Genomic DNA, 8,501 nt, shown 5'->3' with positions numbered 1-8,501 from the left:
CCGGGATCCTTCCACCTCAACCTTCCAAGTAGCTGGAACTACAGGCGCGTGCTACCATGCCCAGCTTCACTCATTCTTAATAACACTATGTACTCTTTCCCCTAACTGGCTTACATGACTAGAGTTTTTTCTTTCTTTTTTCTTATCCCTTCTCTTTCTTGCCTTTTCTCTCATACTGATTTTTTTCTTTCTTATTTGAGAATGACATGAAGGCATCTATTGAATTTCTGATTGATCTACAATTGTGTGAGATGAGTGATTTGGTACCCATCAACTGCAGGTGCCTTTGATAAGCACCTATAAATTTGCTCTTCTGGCTCTAGGAATTCCTCCTGGTTTCACCTCTTTCTGACCTCTACGACTAGATCCCTCCCCCGAATTGGAACCTCTGTTCTCATTTCCTTGTTCTTGTTTCTTGCTGCCTCATATTTGAATTATGATCATTACTTTGCCCCTTTGTAAATTAAAACATGTAAGAAATAATGTAGAATTTTTATAGGTAGAAGATACCATCCCTTTTCAAAGTATTTGCAAGTTGTACTACAAATAACCTATTACCCAATTTATGTTATATTAAATTATTTAGTAATTTAAAAAAATTAGTTAGGTGTTTAAACTTCTAGAGTTTTATTCTAAAATTATATAGAGTAATTGGAGGTGACATTCCTTTCTCTCTAAAATGTGTAACTTGAGAGTAAGCCTTTAGTTCTCATTGGTGCAGTGTAATCAACATGTAACTTGGATCAACTGCTAAGGTTTTATGATGACATTTACCCAAGAAGACAAGGTGTCTGGGAAATGTTAACATAAATTTTATGTCCCAGTTTGTAGAAGCCAAGGGAATGAAAAAAGAAAAAGTAGAACCAGGCTCGGTGGCTCAGCCTGTAATCCTGCGCTTTGGGAGGCTGAGGTGAGTGGATTGCCAGAGGCCGTGGGTTCGAGATCCGCCTGGGCAACTTGGAGAGACCTCATCTCTACAATAAATAAAAAAATCAGCCAGGCGTGGTAGGCGCGTGCCTGTAATTCCAGCTACTCGGAAGGCTGAGGCGGAAGGATCGCCAGAGCCCAGCAGGTCGAGGCTGCAGTGACCGGGAGCGACCACTACACTCCAGTCTGGGCGACAGAGTGAGACTCCAACTCAAAAAAAAAAAAAAAAAAAAGAAGAAGAAAGTAAAAGTTATAGAAACTTGGGGCTTTTCAAGTTCTTGTGAGTCAGAAAAGATGAGAAGAGGGGATAAAAATGAAAAGAAGAGGGGATGAAAATGACCCTGGAGATATTGTGTGGTTAGGAAAAAGGGAACTATTTAATGAATACACATGTGTACCCCAGAATCTAAAAAAGGGGGATCTACTTTTGGGAAAATTCTGTAGGTAACGTCTAAGGATGTTACCAACTCAGAGTTCTTTCCAAGTGATCAGCTTTTCTAGATCGAGTACTGGGATATGTGAGAGACTAGAAGTTCTGGTTTAATAAAAGAAAATAGAGTTAGGAACAATAAAAAGCTAAGAAAAATTATCCATAATTTTGCAATTATATATGTGTGTGTGTATTGATTGAGCATCTACAATTATGTGAGGTGAGTGATTTGGTACCCATCAACTGCAGGTGCCTTTGACAAGCACCAATAGATTTGCTCTTCTGGCTCTAGAAGTTCCTCCTGGTTTCGCCTCTTTCTGAGGGGGGACCCCTAAAAGGCAGAATTATCTCTTGGAGGATGAGCTCTTTGTAGAATTTATTCCTCCGGATCAAATGGTCAGTCACTGTGTTTTTTTGTTTTGTTTTTGTTTTCACCTTGAAGTGGAGGCTGAACATTTATTTTATTCCCAGCCACCGCAGCCTCGACCTGCTGGGCTCCGGCGATCCTTCCGTCTCAGCCTTCCAAGTAGCTGGAACTACAGGCACGCGCTACCACGCCCAGCTCTTTTTTGCCGTAGAGTCTTTGCAGCCTAGAATGGACTTCTCTTCCCCATTTCCTCCTATGACCTTGAGGCCTTCACTAAATGATGCTTCCTCAGGGAGGCCTTAGTGGATTCTCTACTCCAAATGAATCCCTATCAGTTGCACTCTACCTCAGCACCTTCTTTGTTTCCTTTACATACTTATCACGGGTTGAAAATGTAGTTTTACATTTTTTGTTTGTCTCACCTTCTAGACTATAAGCAATCTATGTCCTGAGAACTTTTCTGTTTATTCACCACTTTGTGTAAATATTCAAAAGTCATTGAATGAATGTTTATATTAGCTAAGGTCTGGCTAAGCTGCTTTAACAAAGAAAGCTAAAAATAAAGCAGCTTAAATATGACTGAAGTTTAATTATCTTGCACATAAAATTTTAGAGGAATCTAGGAGTACAGGCTGGTGGGGTGCCTTAACACCATGAGGTGATTCAGAATCTGGGGTTCTTTTGTTGTGCTGCTCTGACATTCCCTACGTCTTATCTACATAGTTGAAGCTGTGTCACCTTCCACATCTCCATTCCAGCTTTTAGGAAGAGGAATAGAGCAAAAGTGGAAGGCAAGCAATTTGCTATAAAGTAAGTGACTTGTAAGTTGTCCACATCACTTCCATTCACATTCTATTCTTTTTTCATGTTTCTAGAATCAAAATTTATTTCTGATCCAAAACATATAGTATAGATGAAACATTAGTCAGGATAAAAAACGAGGTCAACAAATACTTATTAACATACTCAAGCCGGCTCGGTGGCTCAGCTTGGGAGGCCAAGGTGAATGGATTTCCTGAGCCCGCAGGTTTGTGACCTGCCTGGGCAACTTGGTGAGACCTCATCTCTACAATAAATCAAAAAATTAGCCGGGCGTGGTAGCGCACGCCTATAGTTCCAGCTACTTGGAAGGCTGAGGTGGAAGGATCGCCGAAGACCAGCAGGTGAAGGCTGCGGTGGCCGGAAGCGTGTCACTGCACTCCAGTTTGGGCAACAGAGTGAGACTCCAACTCAAAAACAAAAACAAAATACTCAACACTGTGTAAGTGCTATTGGAAGCAAAAACTAGATAAAGATAGGGCTTCTGTCCACCAGAAATTCACAATATAGTTGGAAATTCAGTCATTTTATTCTGATAAACTTAGTTATGTGGTCACACACAGCCGCAAAGTTTACTAGAAAACAGTCTCTGGGTGGGTGGCCAGGAGCCCAGCTAAAGTAGAAGAAGGAGACAGTCAGCATTGTGGAATAACTAACCCTCTGCCTCACTGTTGGACAAATGCCATTGAAGGAATTAACAACAACAAAAAAGAACAAAGAAAGAATGAACATTCATTCTTATATTATTAGAGTTTGGAATAGCATAGGGGTTTGAGGACCGGGATTCAGAATTCCAAGAAATACTGATATGATACAAAAATATTAGATACTGACTAAAATAACATCAAATATGTTTCATAACATAACCTATTCATCTGCACATTTTGAGACAAGGGAGGGTTAAAGATCTAAGAAACTTAGTCGGACCAAGAAATTGTGCAAAAGAGGTTTAGGTCAGCACTGAGTCTTGGAGGGATATACCTGGCTTCATTAGAATTTGGGGACAATGAAATAGGAGCTTGTCTGCCTTTGGCAAACTTCCAGGAATAAGCCTTTAACTGCTATGGCTAGGCAAGTCTCACTCTAATCCTTCCCTGGCTAGAAGGAAGCATTTTGAGGCAAGGACATTATTTGATTACAAATCCTTGTTATCCTAAATTCGACACCAACAGAGTTTTTGAAATCCTTAGGCTACAGGGCAAAGCCAAATTGCAATTATTTTAAAACATGGATAAAATTTATGTTCCACTGATGTAGCCTACAAACATAATTTCCCCCATTTTTATTTAAGATTCTTGAGGTATACATGCATGTTCATTACATGGACATATTGTGTAATGGTGGGGATTGAGTCTCAGATGATCTATTCCCCAGATAGTAAACATTGTATCCCATAAATAATTTCTAAACCCTAATCGTCCTCCCACGTGGAACACTTATTGTATCACCAGTCTTTATTATTTCCATCTTTCTGATCATTTAGCTCCTACATATGAGTGAGAACATGCAGTGTTTGGTTTTCTGTTTCTGAGTCAGTTCACTGAGGATAATGATCTCCAGCTCCATCTATGTTGTTGCAGAGAGCATGATTTCATTCTTTTTTATGGCTGTGTAGTATTCCATGGTGTATACATGCCACATTTTCTTTATCCAGTCAATTGTTGGTTGGCACTCAGGTTGGGTCTATGGTTTTGCTATTGTGAATAGTGCTGCAATGAACTTATGGGTACAGGAATCTTTTTATATATTGATTTCTCTTTTGGGGGAAGATAGATCTCTAGCAGTGGGATTGCTAGGTCCAATGGTAATTCAGTTTTTAGTCCTTTGATAAATCTCCATACTGTTTTCCATAGAGGTTGAGCTAGTTTACAATCCCATCAGCAGTGGATGAGTATTCCCTTTTCTCTGCAACCACGTCAACATCTTTTGTTCTTTCACTTTCTAATACTAGCCATCTGACGGTGTGAGGTGATATCTCATTGTGATTTTAATTTGCATTTCTCTAATGAGCACTTTTTCATATGTTTCTTGGCCGCCTGTGTGTCTTCTTTTGAGAACTGTCTATTCATGTACTTTGCCTACTTTTTGATGGGACTATTTTTTTTTTTTTTGTATTGAGTCCTTGTAGATTCTGGTTGTTAGCCCTTTGTCTGAGGCATAATTTGCAAATATTTTCTCTCATGTAGTAGGTATTCTGTTCACTGTGTTGATTATTTAGTTTGCTGTGCAGAAGCTTTTTCATTTAAGTTTCATTTGTCTATTTTAGTTTTTGTTGCAATTGCTTTTGAGGTCTTTGTCATAAATTGTTTGCCTAGGCCAGTGCCCAGAAGAGTGTTTCCTAGGTTTTCTTTTAGGATTTTTATTGTTTCAGGTCTTACATTTAAGTATTTGATCCATCTTGTGTTAATTTTCATATATGGTGAGATATAGGGGTCCAGTTTCATTCTTCTGCATATGGCTAGCCAGTTTCCCCAGCACCACTTATTGAATAAGGTGTCCTTTCCCCATTGTTTAATTTTGTTGTTGTTGTCAAAGAGCTGTTGGTTGTAGGAATGTGGTTTTATTTCTGGGTTCTCTGTTCCATTGGTCAATTTGTCTATTCTTGTATCAGTACCATGCTGTTTTATTTACTATAGCCTTACAGTATAATTTGAAGTCAGGCAGTGTGATGCCTCCACAGTTGTTCTTTTTGCTTAGAATTACTGTCCGGGCTCTTTTATGGGTTCATATAAGCTTTAAGATTGACAAACATAACTTTTTAATGAGTATAGGCTGAGCATGAAGTTGTATGAAAATGCTTGCACGTGTCCTCTCCTGAAGTGGCTAAGGGCTTGTTGGCAAGTCTTGTCATCAGCTGGCCTCTCCATATAACTGCAGATGAGAGGAAGGGGCCCAGCTACTGCCATAGCCCTTTTTGTTTGTGGCTGCAGGAAACACTGGGCTTGGCATTAGCCTCTCCCGCTTTAAATTCCCTCAGCACAAATAAAGGTAACTAATTCCCCTCCCATTTCCTTTTATAGTTGGCTGAAAGTTGGAGAACCCCTTTTGACTTTTTCTTTGCCTTTTGACCTGTCAAATTTCTCCAAGCTGAGCTCACAGGTCTGTCCTTATGAAACTTGCTCTGACATTTCCCAGGGGAAGTGAAAAGTGAATCCCTGCTCTGCTCTTCTTCTTCTTCCTTTTTTTTTTTTTTTAGCATTTTCTACTTGTCAGAACACTTCTCACTTTTGAGCTTTAAATGTTTTTAACCTGCTCGTGACTCCTCTGTAAACTCTACTCCAAGATAGAGACCATATCTTATTAATTATTGATTTTTCTCTGACTTGTACACAATACCTGGTACATGGTAGGCACTTGGTAAATGTTTGCTGAATGCAGGAATGAGTGAGTAAATGAGCAAAGATCCTTTGGGTTCTTTCTGTAGCCTCTCAGCTATTCTAATGTGGTTCCTGACTCTCTAAGACTTGGTATATAAACTGTGATTTCAAGTTCTTCCTTGTTTCCAAAATATTTTCTCACTTGCTTACTGAAGTTAAATTGAAGGTAAAAATATTTAAATGAAGAATCCATCAGCCTTTCATTATACATTGAGGGATAAAATCGCCTAAAATGTAAATGTTGCTTGAAGTAACATACTGACTAAAGCTTATTAAAACTAAAGTGTAACCAGTCAATCAAAAAGTGTAAATAGCTGATACTAGTGTCTTTTCTGTTTTGCAGGGGATGGAGGTCAGAGAGAAGTTGATATTTGGGCCTTGGTGGAGGTGGGAGTTGGGGGGTTGGTGTCAAAAGGTCACTTAGGTAGCCACAGAGCACAGAAAGAGAAACTAGGGACCACGGATTTAGTACTTCCTTAATGTTTCAGTTATAGAGAGATAAAAGTATGGCGCAGCTGCTCATGATTGCAATTTTATGGGAATATTTTTGGAAACTATATGACACATGAATACCATTTTATAGAATGTTTTAAAGACCTGGGATGTTTGTGCATGTGTACATTTTATTTTTATTTTTATTATTTTATTTTTGAGTTGGAGTCTCATTCTGTTGCCCAGACTGGAGTGCAGTGTCACACACCTGGCCACTGCAGCCTTGACCTACTGGGCTCCAGCAATCCTTCCACCTCAGCCTTCCAAGTAGCTGGAACCACAGGCATGCACTACCACACCCAGCTTATTTTTGATTTGCTGTAGAGATGAGGTCTTGCCAAGTTGCCTGGGTGGGTCTTGAACCTGCGGGCTCAGGCAATCCACTCGCCTCAGCCTCCCAAAGTGCTGGGATTACAGGCTGAGCCACTGAGCCCGGCCACATGTATACATTTTAAAAAGCTGACTTTGTTTCAGAGGAACTACATTTTCAGAGGAGTTAATTACAGGGTCATATAATCTAGATTATACTCTAAAATATCTCTCCTGATAGTAGAACAGTTTGGGCACTTTGCATGACTGACCAAATGATATTGGAGATGGTCCCAGACAGGAAAGGGTAGGAAAAAGTATGCCAAAATTTGATTTGGAGTTGGAGTTCCCTAAATGGGGGCTTCCATAATCTATATTTTATGGTAAAAATTCTATTATCAAAGGATCCCTGACACCCCAAATTATTTAGGTACAGCTGCTCAAGTAGCTCAATACACTTTCTAAACTTCTATTTAGTTCACTTGCTTTTGGAAGCAGAGATCAAATATAGTCATGTGTCACCTAACAGCAATGTTGTGTTCTGAGAAATTCATCAATAGGCAGTTTCATCGTTATGCAAACATCACAGAGTGTACATACACTAAGCCATATGGTATAGTCTACTACATACCTAAGCTATATGTGATATAGTTATTCTCAGGCTACAAACCTGTACAGCTTATTGCCACATTGAGTATCGTAGGTGATTATAACACAATGGTATTTGTTTATCTAATAATATCTAAACATTGAAAAGGTATAGTAGTTTACAGTATAAAAGATAAAAAATGGACTTTGCAGACGCCGCCGCCTTGAGCCTTTTCCCATCAGCCATGGTCAACCCCACCGTGTTCTTCGACATCGCCATCGACGGCAAGCCCTTGGGCCGCATCTCCTTCAAGCTGTTTGCAGACAAAGTTCCAAAGACAGCAGAAAACTTTCATGCTCTGAGCACTGGAGAGAAAGGATTCGGTTATAAGTGTTCCTGCTTTCACAGAATTATTCCAGGGTTTATGTGCCAGGGTGGTGACTTTACACGCCATAATGGCACTGGCGGCAAGTCCATCTATGGGGAGAAATTTGATGATGAGAACTTCATCTTGAAGCATACAGGTCCCGGCATCTTGTCCATGCCAAATGCTGGACCCAACACAAACGGTTCCCAGTTTTTCATCTGCACTAGTAAGACTGAATGGTTGGATGGCAAGCATGTAGTTTTTGGCAAGGTGAAAGAGGGCATGAATGTTGTACAAGCCATGGAGGGCTTTGGGTCCAAGAATGGCAATACCAGCAAGAAGATCACCATTGCTGACTGTGGACAACTCTAATAAATTTGACTTGCTTTATCTTAAACTACCAGATCATTCCTTTTGTAGCTCAGGAGAGTACCCCCTCCATCCTGTTTGCTCGCAGTATCCCTATAATCTTTGTGCTCTCGCTACAATTCTTTGGGTTCCATATTTTCCTTATTCCCTTCCACGTCTAGTTGGATTACAGAGAAATAAAAACTAAATAACAACAACAACAAAAAAGATAAAAAACAGCATACCTGTATAGGGTACTTACCATGGATGGAACTTGCAGGACTGGAAGTTGCTCTGGGTGAGTCAGTGAGTGTGTAGTGAGTAAATATGAAAGCCTAGGTCATTTCTACCCATTACTGTAGACTTAATAAACTCTATACACTTAAGCTATATATATATTTAAAAACAATTTTGTTATGACGTCGTGATGGCTTCAACATCACAAGGTGATAGTAATTTTTCAGTTCATTATAATC

At 39.7% G+C, this 8,501-nt stretch overlaps 1 pseudogene across 1 annotated transcript; it reads left to right on the top strand.

Annotated features, from left to right (window-relative positions):
* The first annotated feature begins 1,019 nt into the window (after window positions 1-1,019).
* Window positions 1,020-8,214, top strand: LOC103266220 (annotated as a pseudogene). The gene is made up of 2 exons (XR_002482302.1): window positions 1,020-1,072; window positions 7,539-8,214. The product of XR_002482302.1 is annotated as a peptidyl-prolyl cis-trans isomerase A pseudogene (transcript).
* Window positions 8,215-8,501: the final 287 nt, after the last annotated feature.

This window comes from Carlito syrichta, unplaced genomic scaffold (genome assembly GCF_000164805.1).
Source record: "Carlito syrichta isolate Samal-C Ts95f unplaced genomic scaffold, Tarsius_syrichta-2.0.1 Scaffold307093, whole genome shotgun sequence".
Taxonomy (NCBI): Eukaryota; Metazoa; Chordata; class Mammalia; order Primates; family Tarsiidae; genus Carlito; species Carlito syrichta.
This window is presented reverse-complemented; position numbering and strand designations above follow the sequence as displayed.